The sequence below is a fragment of the Rutidosis leptorrhynchoides genome, chromosome 11 (assembly GCF_046630445.1).
Source record: "Rutidosis leptorrhynchoides isolate AG116_Rl617_1_P2 chromosome 11, CSIRO_AGI_Rlap_v1, whole genome shotgun sequence".
Taxonomy (NCBI): Eukaryota; Viridiplantae; Streptophyta; class Magnoliopsida; order Asterales; family Asteraceae; genus Rutidosis; species Rutidosis leptorrhynchoides.
In genome coordinates, this window is record NC_092343.1 from 183,979,980 (window position 1) to 183,999,120 (window position 19,141).

A 19,141-nucleotide genomic window follows, 5' to 3' on the forward strand; every position below is an offset into this window, starting at 1 on the left:
AAGATGCGAAATCACTATCTTATCATTCCCAATCTCGACTCCCTTGTACATCCCTTTCTCCGCCGCAACTTTAGTTCAAATATTAAGCCCTTCCGCCGCAATGATAAACAAAAAAGGCGAAAGAGGGTCTCCTTGTCATACTCCCCTACCTAAGGAGAATTCCTTAGTAGGAGAGCCATTAATAAAAATGGATATAGACGCGATACTAAGACACGAAGACATCCATTTTATCCATCTATCCACAAAACCCATCATTTCATTACTTCTAGAAGATAGTTCCAATTAATCGAGTCGGACGCCTTTCGAAGTCAACTTTGAAAATAAGCCCATGTTTATTATTTCTTTTAAGATCATCCACTACCTCATTAGCCACAAGAACCCCATCAAGAATGTATCTACCACTTAGGAAAGCACTTTGCTCTGAACCTAAGTCTTGGAAATACTTTTCGTATACGGTTAGAAAGCAATTTGGAAATAACTTTATAATAGCTTCCAATAAGACTACTCGGCCGGTAGTCGCCAAAACTTAACGTGTCTAAGAAAAAACTGATCGTGAACCCTAACATAGATGAATACATTTTCCATCTCTTAAACCCTAAACCACCAGCGCCGATGACATAACCGTCGACAACCATCGGAGGCGATTGTGGTCTGAATCCAATCTAATAGTTTACTACGCATTCACGAAATATGTATTCTTCAAATACCCTTCAATATATTCACCAACATATTGTCTAATAGCCTTCAATTGTCACTTTTCATGTCAGATTTTGTTTGTATGCGAATTTGGGGATATAGGTTTCAACAATTTTCGACTACATTTAATTCGATAGCTTTCGTCTCATTCGCTAAATCTACAAGTCTTACGAACGATTTTGTTTGTAGGTGTTCCACGTTCTGATAAATTCGTAATTTTTTTTTAATTATATCTAATAATTTTTATTATTGCTTTTTGGTTTTTTCCCATTTCAGATTTCTTACTATTTAATTAGTCCCCACACACGTGGGATTGGATTTTGTTGTTGTTGTTACTGTTTATGTTTAATTAGGTTTGAAGAAATTCATTTTTTTCATTTAAGGGTATTATTTAAATTATTGCTTAATTTTACGTGTGTTAGCTTTACATGTATTTATATTTCCCTTTCCTGTTTGATAAAGATTTGATCATTCAATGACGTGTATGACCAAAATTGTTGGTGATTTCCACCGTTTGATGACGATTCAACCTACCATCTGATGATGATTCAACCCACACGCGATATACGGGTTCGTTAGGATAATCTAAAATTTTATTGTAAATGAGTTATTTAAGGTATGATGGTGTGATGAATGCAGGTTTTCGAGTAGTGGATAGGGGATGTTGTGGTATACAGAGAAATAGAGGACAGATAAGGTGTTTACCGATGCAAGCGCCATGTTTGAACAGAAACGAGTACGTTTTCTGGTACGCATTTCATCCGACATAAGCGGTGAATGTGTTGATGGGAAAGAAGGCTTTTAGTGGTACTCCTGATGTTGTTTATCTTATCAACATTCAACAACTAGCAATCGAATGATTAGACCTTATCATTGCTCACTTCATTTGATGTATAAGGTGAGTATAAACATGTTTGAACCTTATCCGGTCAGTTTGTATAGTATATCAAAGTTGCTGCTTTACATTTATTGTAGAATAACGTTATAATTTACGATGATGAACACAATGTCGATATCCATATGGAAAAAAAAAGAAAAAACCAACTTTGTTTGTTAAGGCTTCAAATGGCCAAAACAATCTTTTGGAACGATCAGAACATGCACGTGATCATGAAAAAGAATGTGACGGGCCCCGTTTCCTATATTCACTTTGAGTGAATATAGGACTTGCTACACATATGGTTTTGCAAACAAGAACAAGCTCGAACAAGGTGGTTTTGGACCAGTTCACAAGGTTTGTTCTTCAAATTAAACAATTTTTCTAATTTATTGATATTGTGAGAATGATATGGTCTCCCATTTTAAATATGATTATCTGATTATTGCGTTTGAAGTTTGTTATTAACAGTTTGACAAATACATTACGTTTTTAATACATGATATAATGACTGCAGGACAAGAAATCGCCGTAAAACGGTTGTCGAAATCATCACGTGCGGCAGAGCTTAGTAAAATTTAGGAACGAGATGATATTAATTGCGAAATTGCGGCATCAAATTTTGGTTAGATTATTGGGATACAGAATTTACCGTCGTCTCCTTCTTCGTCGTTCCAGTTAGACCGCCTACTGAATTGGTATTTTCGGCGTTTGAGTAACTTGATATCGCCAGCGGTTGTCGCTTATTTCTTTTGTTTATTTTTTTGATGCAAACCTCCATTCGTTTGCAATTTCAATTACTATACCAGTTTTTTTTTTTTTTTTTTTTTTCGTGTTTGGTTCAATTTGTTTTGTAGGCTTTTTGAATTGCTAGCACCGTCTTGAAATTTGTAAGACTTTGTTTTTTGTTCCTTTTTTGGTTCCTTTTATTAACATAAGCCTAAATTGACATGATTTGTTTGCAGTTGAAAATCACAGTTTCTTTATTTTTGATTCGATTTGTTTTGCAGGATCCATTTTGATCTTCAAGTTAGTCTCTATGTTTACAGGTACTCATCTTTTCTTCCAGCTATACTTTGGTTAGCGTTCGTGTATCTCCCATTTTAGGCACTTTCAAATTTTTGTTTTTAAGATTACACATGGTGGCTTATTTGTCTTAACTTTTTTTATTTTTTATTATTAATTTTTTTTGCAAAACAAGATTCCAGTTATTGCAATGTGTTGTCTAATGGAAAGGGATTGTGTTTGTAGCAGGTCATTTTAGTGTGAATGTCCCACCATTCAAATGTCTAGGTACAATGGTGGGTCTGTTGGGTATTCTTGAAGCCCATGGCGTAGCCCGTTATTGATAATAGAAGTCCAATAAGAATTGCAGCTCGAGTCTGTAGCTATTGAATGTAGTGTGAATTAAATATCCATGATCTCCTAATTATTACTAGGTTAGAATGATAGCATTTAGAGAGTCATGCACCTGGGTGAGTGAAGTTGAAAATGGGCAAGTAGTAGTAAGTTATAAGTAGTACGTGTCCATTACTTGCATCCTTTTTTTAGCATTTATATGGCTTGTGTTTAGTGAATGAAATGTAACCAGAAACTAAGATGTAGTCTGTATTATTTATTTTATTATAGAAAGAAAGAGCAAGTAAACAAAAAGTTGAAAGCAATGTGTATTTTTTTTTTCTCACAAAGTAATATTCAATTTGTGTATAGAATGAGTATGTTCCTAAAGGACTGTGTGATTTTATTAATCCACTAAACTGATTTTTTTTTTGTTTTATTTAAAAGATAAAATTGCTAAAATCATCTCTATGTTAAGTATTTTTATTTCTTTTCATCCCTCCCAATTAAAAGCTACAAATATAGTCCTTAAAGTGATTTTTTAATCCCAAAATCATCCCTGTCACTAACGCTTGTTAAATATGCTCGTTAACTTAGCCACATATTAAACATGTGAGGGTAATTTCGTCTTTTTATTCTTCATCTTGTTTTATTAGTATCATCTTATCTTCTATTTCTTCCGAGTCCTCTCCCATCTTCATTTTCTCTTCCTTATCCATATTTAAATAAAAAATCTTTAACTAAAATTTAAAATCAAAATCGAGGTGGAATGACGATCTTCCATAGCCTTTAATTGAATCACAAAACTCAACAGTGAATCTCGTGAGCTTGAAGCGCATCTTCCATAACTCTATTTATTACCTCCTGCAACAACTTCCAATTCATCGCTTGTGAGAACCACTGGTATTCTTCGTCGCTTTCATCTCCGACGAAACTTGCAAATCATGCAACCATCATTGTTTCGTTGTTTCCGTTGAAATGGTGACGGTCATATCTGCAACATCGACACCCGAGTCCGTCCGTCGAGGAGAGACCTAACCCAAAAAAACCCTAATTTCAATTTAATTTACGGCGTCGGTTTCAAGAAAGGTTATTTAACATCAATTCGCTAGTTTTTTTGTACTTTTTGGTAATTAAGTTGATTTTCATTTTTGGTTTCAACTAGTTGTGGAGCCTCGCTTCGCGCCGGAGGCTCCGTTTTGAATGCGAGTTAAAAAAAAAGTCTTTCCTTTTGTGGATCTATTTTGTAAAAAAGAATCCTTTTCGACATCTAACATTGAAGGGTTGTTCCTTTTGAAAAAAGTTGCTTCTTTTAACGTTAAAGTTAGTTGATCTATTTTGTAAAAAAAATATTTTTCATCTTTTGGTAGCATTGAAGGGTTGTTCGTTTTAAGAAAGTTGCTTCTTTTATCGTTGGAGACAAAAAAAAAAATGTAGCACAGTAGTGGCTTATGTGGGTCCTACTGTTTGAGCGCAGTGTAGAAGCCGGTAAAGCGTGGTGAGTGTTTTTGGTGTTAGTGATGGGATAAATAATAATTTATAATATAAGTATAAAATAGGGGGTTCGATTTGTATTTTAATGAAAGTTAGGGGCTGGTTTGTAAAAAAATGAAAAATTGAATAGTACTATTCATAATAAATCGGACAAATTTTGTCTATTAGTTATATTGGTAATATGTATTTGTTCGGATTGCTAACATGATTAATTTGTGATTTCCATAGGATCTTTTTTGTTGACTGATTTTATATACTTGTGTTGAATAATTACTTTATAAATTATATATAACTTGAATAGTTGATTAATTGTTGTTGAACTTCTGCATTTGATTACCGTTTCTTATGTAATTTAAAGATCTCTTTGCACCTATGCGTATGTATATATTAGAGAAAGTTATGTACATGAGATTCAGTCTTGAATGAGTTTGTACATATATGGATTTGATATATATCAGAGAAAGTAACGATGACTTTTTAGGATTATTTTTGTGAGCAGATCGAGTCTTGTTCGTGTATATTTATGCTTCAAAAGTTGTTGATATGGCAAAGAAAGATCTAATCAGTTGCCCACTAATAGAGAAGGTAAGCATCTTCCTGTTTGTATAGTCTCTTACTCTCTTACCAACCTTTACTCAATTAACATTCAAACCTGCCAGTTCAAATATGTGGGTTTGAATGTTAGATTATGGGTACGAATTTCGGTTGTATAAGGTGGGTTTTTACTTGATTTCAATTTTAGATTTTAGTTAAAGATTTTTTGTTCAAAGATTAATATGGAAGAGAAGAAGATATGATGAAGATAGAATAAGGTGGAGAATCAGATGTGTAAAGAGACGAAATTACCCTTACATGTTTAGCATCCGACTAAAGTTAACAGACATATTTAATGAGCGTTAGTGATAGGGATGACTTTGGGATTTCAAAATCACTTTAAGGACTGTTTTTGCAGTTTTTAATTGGAAGTGATGAAAATGAATAAAAAGACTTAACACAGGGATGATTTCGGAAATTTTGTCTATTTAAAATGTAGTGTGTGTCTCTCTTTTTTTGATCTTGCCCGTGCATTGAGTTATTATTCTCAACAACCTTCTTTAAACACCGGCATTCCTTCAATTGCTGCTTTTCTGAGATAATTGTTTGATATTCAATGTTGGTTACTTTTGGTTTTTCTATGTGACAAGTTCGTTATTTGTGCAAATTTAGCATCTACGTCGAATGTGATTGACGAAGAGGTGTTACAAACGTCTATTCCTATTGCGAACGATTGCACAATTCCATTTCTCTAATTCTTCAAATACACAACATCTATTGTTTTTTTTTTCTTCATATACTGTGAATACTATTTTAGTTCGTTGTTAATGGAATTGTAACTGTTACTCAATTATTTATTTATTTATTAATGTGTTTCACTTGCGATAAAGAAGTGAATCTTTTATGTACCTATTATCAAGTTAAAGTTAGTTATAGACAACCTTTATACCTATTATCTATTTTGATTTTGTAGTAACCATCATTTGCAAAAGTTTGACCACTACATCTATTAGTGCTTTTATGATTAACTTGCAGTTTTGTAGAAGTATGAGTGTACTACTTTTGTTTACAAGTTCTATATTATGCATTTAGTGTATGTGCCTATATTTTTCGCGCTAGATGTTGAATTATTGTGCGTGTTTAAATGATGACATGGAAAAAAATTATGATAAATTACATTCGTCATGTAGCATATACATCATATTACAAAAATTATTAATATGTATTTACTTCTTTCAATAAAATGAATAAACAATCATTGCAGACATGTGTATTTGACTACAATAAACGTATTAAAACCAATCATATTGGACGACAATGGAAATGATTAAATACCACCAACAAAGTTGTTTATAAGAAAGCCTTGAGACGTATTTAACTGAGATGTAAATGTTCTATGGTATTAATCCTTTGAATATTTTTGGTACAACTCTAATTATATATACTTATGGTACAAACTATATTCATTTTGACAACTAATATAAGCTTAATGGATAAAAAAAATTCACGTTGAGAGTTAATAGTTTAAGGTTAAGGAATTGCTATTTAGGGTTTACGGTTTAAGGTTTACAGTTTAGGATTTAGGGTTTAGAGTTAAGGTTTTAGAATTTATGCTTTAGGTTTTAGGGTTTAGGATTTAGTGTATAGGGTTTACAGTTTAGTGTTTAGGGTTTATTAGGTATAGGATTTAGAGTTTAGGCTTTAGAGTTTAAGGTTTAGTTTTTAGAATTTATGGTATAAAGTTTAGGGTTTGGGGTTTAAAGTTTTATGGTTTATGGTTTAGGTTTAGTGTTAGGGTTTACATATGGGGCTTAGGGTTTAAGGTTTAGTGTATAGGGTTTTGTTTATAAGGTATAGGTTTTAGAGTGTAGGGTTTAGAGTTTAGATTTTAGAATTTATGGTTCAGGGTTTACAGTGTAATGTTTAAGGTTTAGGTTTTAGGGTTTAGTGTGTAAAGTTAAGGGTTCGTGGTTAAGGGTTTAGGGTTGATTTAAGGTTTAATGTTTAGAAAGAGGGTTTAGGGTTTAGTGTATAGGGTTTAGGGTTTACTGTTTAGGGTTTAGGGTTTGGTGTGTAGGGTTTAGTGTTTAGGGTATAGGATTTAGGGTTTAGGGTTTAGTGTTTAGGGTTTAGAGTTTAGTGTTTAGGGTTTAGAGTTTAAGGTTTAGTGTTTAGCGTTTAGTGTTTAGGTTTTAGTGTTTAGGGTTTGGGATTTAAGGTTTATGTAAGTAACTGGGGGGGTGAATAGTTACTTAGTCGATTTTAAAAAAATTTCTTTGGGTTTTCTTGAACTTGATATAGTGTAATTTGAAATGTTTGTTCTCAAACAATACTTATAAGATATATGTAAATGTAAATATAATCACAAGATAAGGGAAGAGAGAACAAATACAACGATTTATAGTGGTTCGGGAAGATGTTAACTAATCTTCCTTAATCCACTCCTCAATTCTATGAATTGAGATTTTTCTTCACTATGATACTCCAAACTCGATGGAGTGTCCGGATACAACACTAGTACTTTGATAAGCCGCAACTTGTGAACCCTTACGTCCCCTTGGAGACTTCACAAACACCTATAGTTCTTACCACAAGATCCTAATGCACTATCCTAGTGAAAACACAACTACCTTCTAGATCCCTTTAAGAAAATAGTTTACAAGTAAACTTACAACTTAAGCTTACAAGCACTCTAGCTATAATCACTCTAAAAAGATTACAATTAATTATAAGAATGATATCAGTAAGTATGAGAAAATATGAGTGCAAGAGGTAAGTCTTCAAATGCTTCAAGGCTTGGCTTTTATAGGAAAGAGAAATCTGCCTGAAAGCTATACGGCTTGCTGGACGGTCGACCATGTACCTTTGACACCTGATTCTTATAGCCATTTTTGTCCTTTGAAAATTGTTATTTTCCCTTGTTGAATAGCTGCAACTAAAGGCCAATTAACTCTAAAAACATCCCCATTACCTCTTTTGTTTTGGACATAAGTGTGGAAGTTGACATGTCCATAAAAGAAGAAAGTCTTCAAGCTTTGAGCATTTGTCATTGATTACTTAATAAGGCAAATGCAGAATTTTGTCTCTTGACAAACCATTATCTTCCAAAAACTTCATCAACCTTTCTTAATCACTTGTCATTTTGCTAATGGAAGTATATTGCCTTTTGGAACATTGTTACATCTCAAATGAACTAGTTTGAATCTAGTTGGAACATAATGGAGATCATAACAACTTACTAATACACAATAATACATACATAAGAATGATACATGAAAATCATGGGAGAGCATCTCTTTTGTTGGGACTTTTAATGACCATCATTTGTATGTATTTAAATGACATTTTGTAACAAGTGAAAAATAAAACACTTATATGTTTAACCTTAATTGTGCTTAAATTGTCATTAAGATGTTATTAGGTGTGATTAGTAGAAATAAACATCTTTTGGATCAAAACTCTTTTGAGATCAAAAAGGGCAACTATTATAAGTATGTTTAAAACGGTTTTGTAAATTATAGATGCCTCAAAGTGGTCTAACTTAAAGTGGATGAATTTGTTAACAAAGAAAACTGCTGTCGAACTGCGGTTGACCGTGAGGTTAGCCGTAGATTGACAGTCTTAGAAAAACTTAATTTCGTTGGTACAGGCCATCCACGGTCAGGTCCACGGTCGACCGTGGTGCAGCCGCATACCACTTTTACCAAGTTAATTATTTATATGTTGGTATTTTGCTAGAGATAGTGTAGGTTTATGAACTTATGTCGTCTTACATATGATTAAGCACTCATCTCTTGTGTGTCATCATCAAAACAAAGTGATTAACTTTTGAATATTATGATTGGAATCTTAACCAACATTATCCCCTTTTTTGATGATGACAAACATATGAGTAAGTGTTTTAACTATGTAAGCCGACATAAGTGTTAACGTCACTTACCATACACTTTCTCCCCCTTTTGTCGAAGCAAAAAGGTTAGTCCCCCTTGGAACTAAGCGCGCCCTAGAGTAATGATCCGCCTTAAATCGTACAAGCTTATCAATTGTTCCTGTTTATCAATAGAATGGCTCCCCCTCGAACCAATTTTAAACATAAAGAGTAACAAACATAATAAGCATAACAAGTACATGATAACAACTAGTACATAACAAGTTTTAATCTTAGGACAAGTGTTGTATCTACCCGCCCTTAAACTTAGTCTTAACCAACATTAGTTTTTCAAGGATAAATGCCGTTGGTGCTAAACGCATCGAAGATAGTTGAGCCTTCATTGTCGGAAGAGATAATTATGACCGGATGGGCTTCCCAATAAGTGAGAGGAATTGTGGACACGAGTTGAGGAATTTGAGAAGGGTTGATGGCACCAACAAATCGGAAAAGTTGATTAAGATGGTTTGAGAATGGAAGTGCACGATTTCCTAGTCTCGAAGGTAACCCATTCTTTGAGCAGTGAGATAAGCGAGATTTATGGGTTCATGAGTAAGAAGAGACCATATGACATCAACTTCGGTTCCTGAAACGTGAGTGGCGGTAGGTTCCCTACAATAGACATTGTTACGAATGATGTTTAAAGTGAGAAGAAGATCATGGCGTATTTCGTCATCTTGAATGCGAAGTCGTTGGTTGAGGTTTCGTTGTGCTCCAGGAATGGTAATGAGTTCCAAGATAGGTTCCAACGGAAATGTGGGGTTAAGTGTTCTGAGATCGGTAGAAGGAGTATATAGGGAACGCCCATTGGAAGGAATAGCCATAACGGTTGCGAATTGTTCAAAAGACCAAGTGTAGGGTGTATTGAAAAGTCGAAATGCAACTTGGTCGGGATTTGAAACATCAAGATGAGCATAAAATTCTCTAATCAACGTTGGATAAATGACTTCATCAAACTCAAGGAACGAGAAGCAATTGTTTTGAGTGAGAAGTTGAGTTAGTTCGGGAAATTCAGTATGATGAACAACACGCTCTTCATGAAGTGTTCTAGTTTCAATGTGTTGCCTATTGTTTGTCATACGTTGATTTTTCGTGTTGGTCATTTCCTAGAAAAGCCACATTTTTATCAAAATATTCAAGTTTATAATTTTGAAAAACTATATGCTAAACCTATGTAGATTAGTCCTTGTCTAGACTCATTTTGAAAACAAACTTTTGAAAGTAAATCGTGCCATTCCCCTTTTTTTTTTGAAAATTTAGACAAGTTTCATCATTTTACTTTATGTTTGTCAAGTATAGATACTAGTCATGAGATTTACAAGTATCATAATGAGTTGTTCAAACATATGTGTGTGCATGAATGTGTTTAATGTGAAGACCCGTCCTAATCCATCCGGACGAAGTCCATATCGATTATAAACGATTCACAACAGTTGATTACATCGCGAGGTACTTGACCTCTATATGATACATTTTACAAACATTGCATTCGTTTTTGAAAAGACAAAATTTCATTACATCGAAAGTTGACAGGCATGCATACCATTTCATAATATATCCAACTATAATTGACTTGATAATAATCTTGATGAACTCGACGACTCGAATGCAACGTCTTTTGAAATATGCCATGAATGACTCCAAGTAATATCTATAAAATGAGCAAATACACAGCGGAAGATTTCTTTCGTACCTGAGAATAAACATGCTTTAAAGTGTCAACCAAAAGGTTGGTGAGTTCATTAGTTTAACTTAAACAATCGTTTCCATCATTTTAATAGACCACAAGATTTCAGATTTCCATTTCTCATAAACATACGTCCCATGCATAGAGACAAAAATATCATTCATATGGATTGAACACCTGGTAACCGACATTAACAATATGCATATATAAGAATATCCCCATCATTCCGGGACACCCTTCGGATATGATATAAATTTCGAAGTACTAAAGCATCCGGTACTTTGGATGGGGTTTGTTAGGCCCAATAGATCTATCTTTAGGATTCGCGTCAATTAGGGTGTCTGTTCCCTAATTCTTAGATTACCAGACTTAATAAAAAGGGGCATATTCGATTTCGATAATTCAACCATAGAATGTAGTTTCACGTACTTGTGTCTATTTTGTAAATCATTTATAAAACCTGCATGTATTCTCATCCCAAAAATATTAGATTTTAAAAGTGGGACTATAACTCACGATACTGTATTTTGTAGTAAAAATACATATGACGTCATTGAACAATGCAGGGTTGGCCTCGGATTCACGAACCTATATCAATTGTGTATATATTAATACGTATAATGTAAGTTACAAAATTTCATTTATTAATATGTATTATTTATATATTATAGTTTTGTAGAATTTATTCTAACCTTTATTTTAAAACGTATACTTATATTATATTTTAAGTTATATTTTATATATATATATATCTATTTTATGTATATATATCTATAATGATTTACGTTTATATAAATAGTGACATTAATATATTTATATACATATATTTGTGGTTAGTATTGTATTTATAAAATTTTATTAGTTTGTTATGTGAATTATTAATACAATCCTAGTATATACCATAAGTATATATATAGTGTACAAAAGATTTATTTGTTAAAATAATAATTTAGATAATAATGATTTACTAATAATAATAATAATTTTATTAATAATGATAATACTAATAGCAAAAAAAATGAAAATGATAACTGTTAATGATACTAATAATAATAACTCTAAAATAATATTAATACTAATACCATACTTATGTTAATAATAAGGGTTCTAATATTTATAAAATGATAAATGATAATCATGATAATACTAGTAAATATTAATGATGATACTGATAAATATGATATTATTAATTGTAAATGTACTGATGATACTATTATTTATAAACCGGTACAAATTCTAATATTGATGATAATAATATATTTTTATTTCCTTTATAATAATAATAATGATAATCATAATCATAATCCTAATGATGATAAAATACTAAAATGATAAGTTTATTACTAATAATAATATTATTAATACCTATCATAATAATAATAGTAATGTCTATAATACTTTCAAATATGATAACAAGTATGATACTAATAATAACAATAACAATAACAATCAAAACAATCACAATAATAATAATAATACTAATAATAATTAATATATAATAACAATAATAAAATTAGAAAAGAAAACTACCTCACATGAAAAGAGTTTCAAAAAAAAAAAAAAATAAACTACCGTCCTCTGGACTCGATCTCGTGACCACATGCTCACACGCAAACACTCTCGACCATCCCACCAATTCTGATTCTCTGTACTAATATCGAATTTAAATTTTATATATAAACTGTTTTTATTCTATTCCTCTTCTTCTCCACAAGTCTCATGGATTCAACAAAACATCAATAACCAAAAAAAAAAAAAAAAAAAAATCGGGGTTCCCTTTAAAGCTTCAAAACATTACAGAAAAAATAATAATTTGGGTTCTAAAATAAAAAAAAAAATACTAAAGGCCTACTGCAGCGTCGGTTCTTGGAACAAAACAAAAAAAATTGATTTCGTAATAGATAACATTATAGATAATGTTTATAACACGAAATAGTTTTCTAAACATGTATAAAAACTACTGGAATCATCAATTTGATCAGAAACATATACACGAACGCGAATTTGTCTCAAGAACAATTGTTGACTTTTTTTAAACTAAACTTTGACTTCAAAATTCAAGATCGATATAAAGATTTGAGAGTTGAGATTTTGCAGATAGATTCAAAGAAAGATTTCTAACCTTTCTGCATTTTTAGATTTTGAAACTTTATTCGAAATTGAATTAAGAGAAAAAAAAAATTGGAGCGTGCAGAGAAGAAGAAAAAAAAAATATCGCTGTGCTCTTTAATCCCATTGGATTTCCTTTTTATTTGATTTGCAATTATACATAATCATGTTGTAATAATAGAGATCGGTTGATAAAAAATGGAGAAAATGTCAACACAGGTTCACGAGTTGGGAGCAGGAAAGAAACAAAAAAATAATAATAATAGAGATAAAGGATACAGAGGTCACGCGTATAATATAGATCCCTACTGTTTTTTTTAATTAATAATAATAATATATAATAACAATAATATTAATATCTAATAATATTAATAAAATTAATAATAATGATAAATATAATATTAATGATAATAATAATTGTAAAAATGATAATAATAATAATAATAATAATAATAATAATAATAATACCATACTAATTATGATAATATTAATATTTTATCGATAATAATAATATTAGTAATAATAATCTAATTTATACATCCAATTTCATCTTTATATGATATAAAGTGATATTATGAATACAAATATTGATATTTGGCGATACAAATAACATTACTACAACAACTATATTTGTATTTAAATTTAATTTATTAATATCATCTATTATTATGTAATATTTAATAATTATGTAATATGTATTGTAACATATACTGAATATTATATATTTATGCATTTTAATATAAATATATTATAATATTTATTTACATACTAATTATATTATACTTATGTATGTAATTATGAAAAATATAAATGTTTTATATATGTAAGTATTATATATATTTATTAAAATAGTACATTATTTTATCATAGATATATTATAAATTTCTACATATACATAATATAATAATTATGTATAAAATCATATATATATATAGTTATATTTATGTATATATGTATACTACCATATATATAAAATCATGTTTTAAATGTTGAGTAGATGATTAATTATGTATATTAAACAATTAACTACAAAGTATAACATTGTACATTTAATATTTTGATAACGTTGGTAAAATATGTTTGAATCATTTATATACAATATACTATATATATTCAAAATGAAAATCTTTAGTTATTAAATGTTATCTTTTATAATAACAAAATTACTTAATAGTTCATTAATACTAATATAATTAGTTTTATATATAATTATTTATATTTACATTCTTAGTTACAATTAAAGGTTCGTGAATCGTCGGAAATAGTTAAAGGTCAAATGTTATCATGAAATAGTTCAAACATAATGAGACTCGGTTTAATAGACTTTGCTTATCGAGTCGAATCATATAAGATTATGTTTAAATTTGGTCGGAAATTCCCGGGTCATCACAGTACCTACCCGTTAAAGAAATTTCGTCCCGAAATTTGAGTGAGGTCGTCATAGCTAACAATAAATATGTTTTCCTGACGAATATGAGTTGATAACTTGAGTTTTATCATCATTGAGTAATATGGATAAAAATAATTCGATTATTCGAAGAGTGCGAATGAAGCTATTCACAAAAGGATGAAATGAGAAACAAAGATTTGTTTTTAACTTTTGACGTAGTCAGGTTTGAATTTAGAAAATAAGGCGCGTCTTAACTTTTGACATTGCCTTGGTTGAATTCCGGAATTTAAGGGATTTAAAGAAAATCTTGAAGATCTATAAAATCTGATTCTTCGGGATTTATGGAAATTAAGATCTCTTTAATTAAATACGGTGATCTGCCCCGATTACTACGTATGATATTTCCAGTATAAATTAAGCTCTTCCTTTCCATTATTCTCACCATTCTTATACTTTCTTTCTTAGTTCATACATCCAAAAGATTCTGAAAATGATTAATCCAGTTCTGATCCTTGTTCTCATCCTTACTATCGCAACAATCATTCTCCTTTTCCAACTTCCACCAGAGGAATCTGCTTTCTTCTACTTCGCCCTCGGGATTATAATGTTTTTAGTTCTCCCGTGTCTTTATGTTGCGATAAACATTGATATACACGGTTTGTAATTTATGTGTTGTTATCGGACTTTATATTCTCCCTTATATTTCAAAGCTCTATGCTTTTGTTTTCTCTTCCCGACTTCAAGTCAAGCGAATAATGGTCCAAAATTTATAGATATAGAGTTTCGAATGATTATAATGTTCTAAGCATGAAGGAACGTGATAGCACGATTTGATTTTCAAATTTATCAACATCACGGAAGATAGAACCATCAAGAATACATTTTCTTGATTTGTTACGGAGTTAAGTAGGATGAAAGAGTTATGTAACATGGCACATGATGACGTTATGATCTGTGAATCATCACGTTTCATTTAGAAACTCAGCATGACTTACTGTAATATAATCACGTTGATCAAGTGTCATTATATTATACTAACTCATGCATCAGTTCCCATCATTACTACAATAACATTCATATTTTAAGCTTGAAAATTTACAGAATATAGAAACTAACAGTTTCTATATGATGTAATACTGATAGCACGAAAAGATTAATGATTTCAGATAAGAATAGTTATAAAAATATCTCCAGAAATATGGAGGATATTTATAATGAAAGGTACGATAATATCTCAGAATATCTAAGATCAGAGGATGATAGAAACTATTGTCTGCAAGGGTTTAGAGTAAGGAGCAAGTTATTCACTATAGACTTTAGCAGACATTGAATTATTTGGATTCTTTGAAGTCAAACTTATTCTTTGTGATTTATCCACTGCTTTCTTCATAGTTTCGCATAATCTGCTTTTCAGTACTATATTTTCTATTGAATGTTTCCAATATATTGATACACAGGAAGCACGAAGAGGTATATAATTTCGGACGAGAATATTTATGAAAATATCCTCAGAAATATCAAAGATATTGATGATGATATTTTGGAATTTCTAAGTTCGACGGTTGATGGAGAAAGATTTTCCGCAAGATTTTAACATGACTTCGGAGCAAGATATTCTCTAAAGATTTCAACGGATCCAGAATTACCTGAATCCTTTGAATATAGGATTTGGTCCTTGTATTTGTCCTTGGTCTCCTTCATGGGTAACTCAATCTGTTTTTCAATACCCAATTTTCTATCGAGCGTTCCTAACACTCCTTTCTTTATCATCAAACTTTTGTCCGTTTAGACCATCTACCATTTTTCTGTTTCCTCTGCATTTAATGCTATGATATCTGAATCATCGGTTATTAATCCGAGGTGGTTTCAGGAGAATTGTGTTTTTAGATGATTAAACGCTGATGGTAATATGATGGAATATGAAAGGTTACCTGGTAACAATAAAAGAGCACGCATATATATAAACGTTATAATAAGGTTGTTTCGTACGAAAAGTCGAAGTTGACTTGTTGGAGCTGTGACAAAATTGGCTAATTTTGAAAAGGGATCGCAAAGTTGTTTTTGTTAATAAATGCCAAAGGATCTGACGCGGCTACGTGTTGAACTTTTACTCAATTGCCGAGAGTTTCTCAGGTGCATAACTATATGCATAAATCTTTCCTTCCGTAGATGAAGTGCGGTTGATTCATCCTATCGATTGAGGTGTTTTCAAGAATCATGAAAGGTTTCAACGCAGAATGTAATCGTGAAGATACAAATGAGGTTTAAGACGAAATCAAGTGGCAAACTTGAAGAATTGTTTAGTTTCATATGTTATATTCAATATTTTAATTCATTTTAATTGTCCAATGTTATTAGTCCACAGTCGATAGTCCACAGTTGACAGTGCAATCATTCATATATAGTTTAATATATAATATTTGAATTAATTAATACGTATCGTGACCCGTGTACATGTCTCAGACTCGATCACAACTCAAAGTATATATATTATTATAGAATCAACCTCAACCCTGTATAGAGAACTCGATCATTACTGCATATAGAGTGTCTATGGTGATTCCAAATAATATATATAGATGTGTCGATATGATATGTCAAAACCTTGTATACGTGTCCCGATATTTAAAGTGCGTAAAATAAATAACAGAAATTAAATGACGATAAATAAAGTGCGTAAAGTAAATAACAGAAATTAAATGACAATAAATAAAATTGCGAGAATATAAATTGCGATAAATAAATTGCGATAAATAAAATGTAATACGGAATTAACAGTTAGCTAGGAACAGTTAGCTAGGATTTTGTTAGCGTGGTTTCTTAATAAAATTTAATATTGTTAATTAGTCTGTTTCTAATCAATTTTTATTGTGTCCATTATTTCTTCATTATGCCACTTGTTGGATTCTGATAGGTCAAAATTCAAATATGAAATTGAATTTGAATGAAAATAGTTATTCTTTGGTGAATGGATAAGTATCCCGGTGGTTGTAAATAGGATAGTGAATAACTGTTGAATCAGATTCGAAGAATATACAGTGTAACTTATTAATGTGAAATTTAAATATTCCTCGGGTATTACCTACCCGTTAAAATATTTTTATTATTAACAGTTTGTACAAAAGAATTTTTAATTACAATCTTTATGAAAACATATATACATATATATTTTCTTCAAATGTAATCATGAATTTAATGAGTTAACATGATATTAAACTCATTTAGTTTTCAGTTGGAACTAGAATAAATAATCTCTAAAACATTAGAGATTACATAATCACCATGTCGAACGAAGATAACTGATGTAGAATGTCATGTAGAATGATGATTATACTCGAGGTATAGATTGAGATGTTGAGGCATGTGATATTGAAATTTGGGTTGTTGGTGGTACTGTTGGTGTCGGTGATTTGGATGAAGCTGGTACGTTTTGCACCATATTTTCCAAGACTACAACTTATGCGCGAAGTTCGTTAACTTCTTCTATTACACCGGGATGATTGTCGGTTCGGACGAGCGGATGAATGAGGTTTAGAATCTGAGATAGTATATGATCGTGATGAGATACTTTGGAAATGAGAGAGAAAATGGTGTCTCGAACAGGTTCGCCGGTAAACGTTTTAGGTTCATTGTCAAGAGGTGAATTTGGTTAGTGGAAATGATCGCCTTCTTCGTGTTTCCATTGATTAAGTCGACTACGAACCCATCTCCAATTCATTCAGAATAGATGATGGCTAATTGATCGATTCATTCCGGTTACTCTGCTTTCGGAGCTCGAGTGGAAATCCATATCGAAATAGCTGTCGGAATAACTATCGAAATAGCTATCGAAATCTGATGGACTCGAACTGGTTGAGGGATTCATCTCGTACGATCAGATGAAGGATTTTCGATAAGAAATAGATTATAGGATGTAGATTAGTACTCTGCAATACATAATTTACATATGCATATATAATACTAAAATCCCATAAGCTACGGAGGAATCTACGGAAGCTGTCAGGCAAAGGTAACAATAACAGATACGCTAAGATATGAATTTAACTATACACTGTCTATGCAATAAAGGAAGTAAGACGTGTCTTAGACTTTAAGGATGATAAGCAAATAATTTTTCGATACTAAATGATAAGCAAAACTTTTGACATGCAAACACGGTCGAAGTCCAGACTCATTAATGCATTCTAACGACTATCAGTTAGACTCACTAATGCAAGACCTGGTTCGCTAAGACCACCGCTCTGATACCAACTGTGAAGACCCGTCCTAATCCATCCGGACGAAGTCCATATCGATTATAAACGATTCACAACAGTTGATTACATCGCGAGGTACTTGACCTCTATATGATACATTTTACAAACATTGCATTCGTTTTTGAAAAGACAAACTTTCATTACATCGAAAGTTGACAGGCATGCATACCATTTCATAATATATCCAACTATAATTGACTTGATAATAATCTTGATGAACTCGACGACTCGAATGCAACGTCTTTTGAAATATGCCATGAATGACTCCAAGTAATATCTATAAAATGAGCAAATACACAGCGGAAGATTTCTTTCGTACCTGAGAATAAACATGCTTTAAAGTGTCAACCAAAAAGTTGGTGAGTTCATTAGTTTAAATTAAACAATCGTTTCCATCATTTTAATAGACCACAAGATTTCAGATTTCCATTTCTCATAAACATACGTCCCATGCATAGAGACAAAAATATCATTCATATGGATTGAACACCTGGTAACCGACATTAACAATATGCATATATAAGAATATCCCCATCATTCCGGGACACCCTTCGGATATGATATAAATTTCGAAGTACTAAAGCATCCGGTACTTTGGATGGGGTTTGTTAGGCCCAATAGATCTATCTTTAGGATTCGCGTCAATTAGGGTGTCTGTTCCCTAATTCTTAGATTACCAGACTTAATAAAAAGGGGCATATTCGATTTCGATAATTCAACCATAGAATGTAGTTTCACGTACTTGTGTCTATTTTGTAAATCATTTATAAAACCTGCATGTATTCTCATCCCAAAAATATTAGATTTTAAAAGTGGGACTATAACTCACGAT

At 31.4% G+C, this 19,141-nt stretch overlaps 1 long non-coding RNA gene across 6 annotated transcripts; it reads left to right on the forward strand.

Annotated features, from left to right (window-relative positions):
* The first annotated feature begins 528 nt into the window (after positions 1 to 528).
* Positions 529 to 5,841, forward strand: LOC139877151 (uncharacterized). 6 transcript variants are annotated; one of them, XR_011768488.1, is made up of 4 exons: positions 529 to 1,930; positions 2,091 to 2,463; positions 2,584 to 2,622; positions 4,887 to 5,841. It is a non-coding gene; the product is annotated as an uncharacterized lncRNA (long non-coding RNA). The 6 variants fall into 6 exon arrangements; XR_011768489.1 differs by having other exon boundaries at positions 4,905 to 5,841; XR_011768490.1 differs by having other exon boundaries at positions 529 to 1,594; positions 1,672 to 1,930; positions 2,091 to 2,622; positions 4,905 to 5,841.
* Positions 5,842 to 19,141: the final 13,300 nt, after the last annotated feature.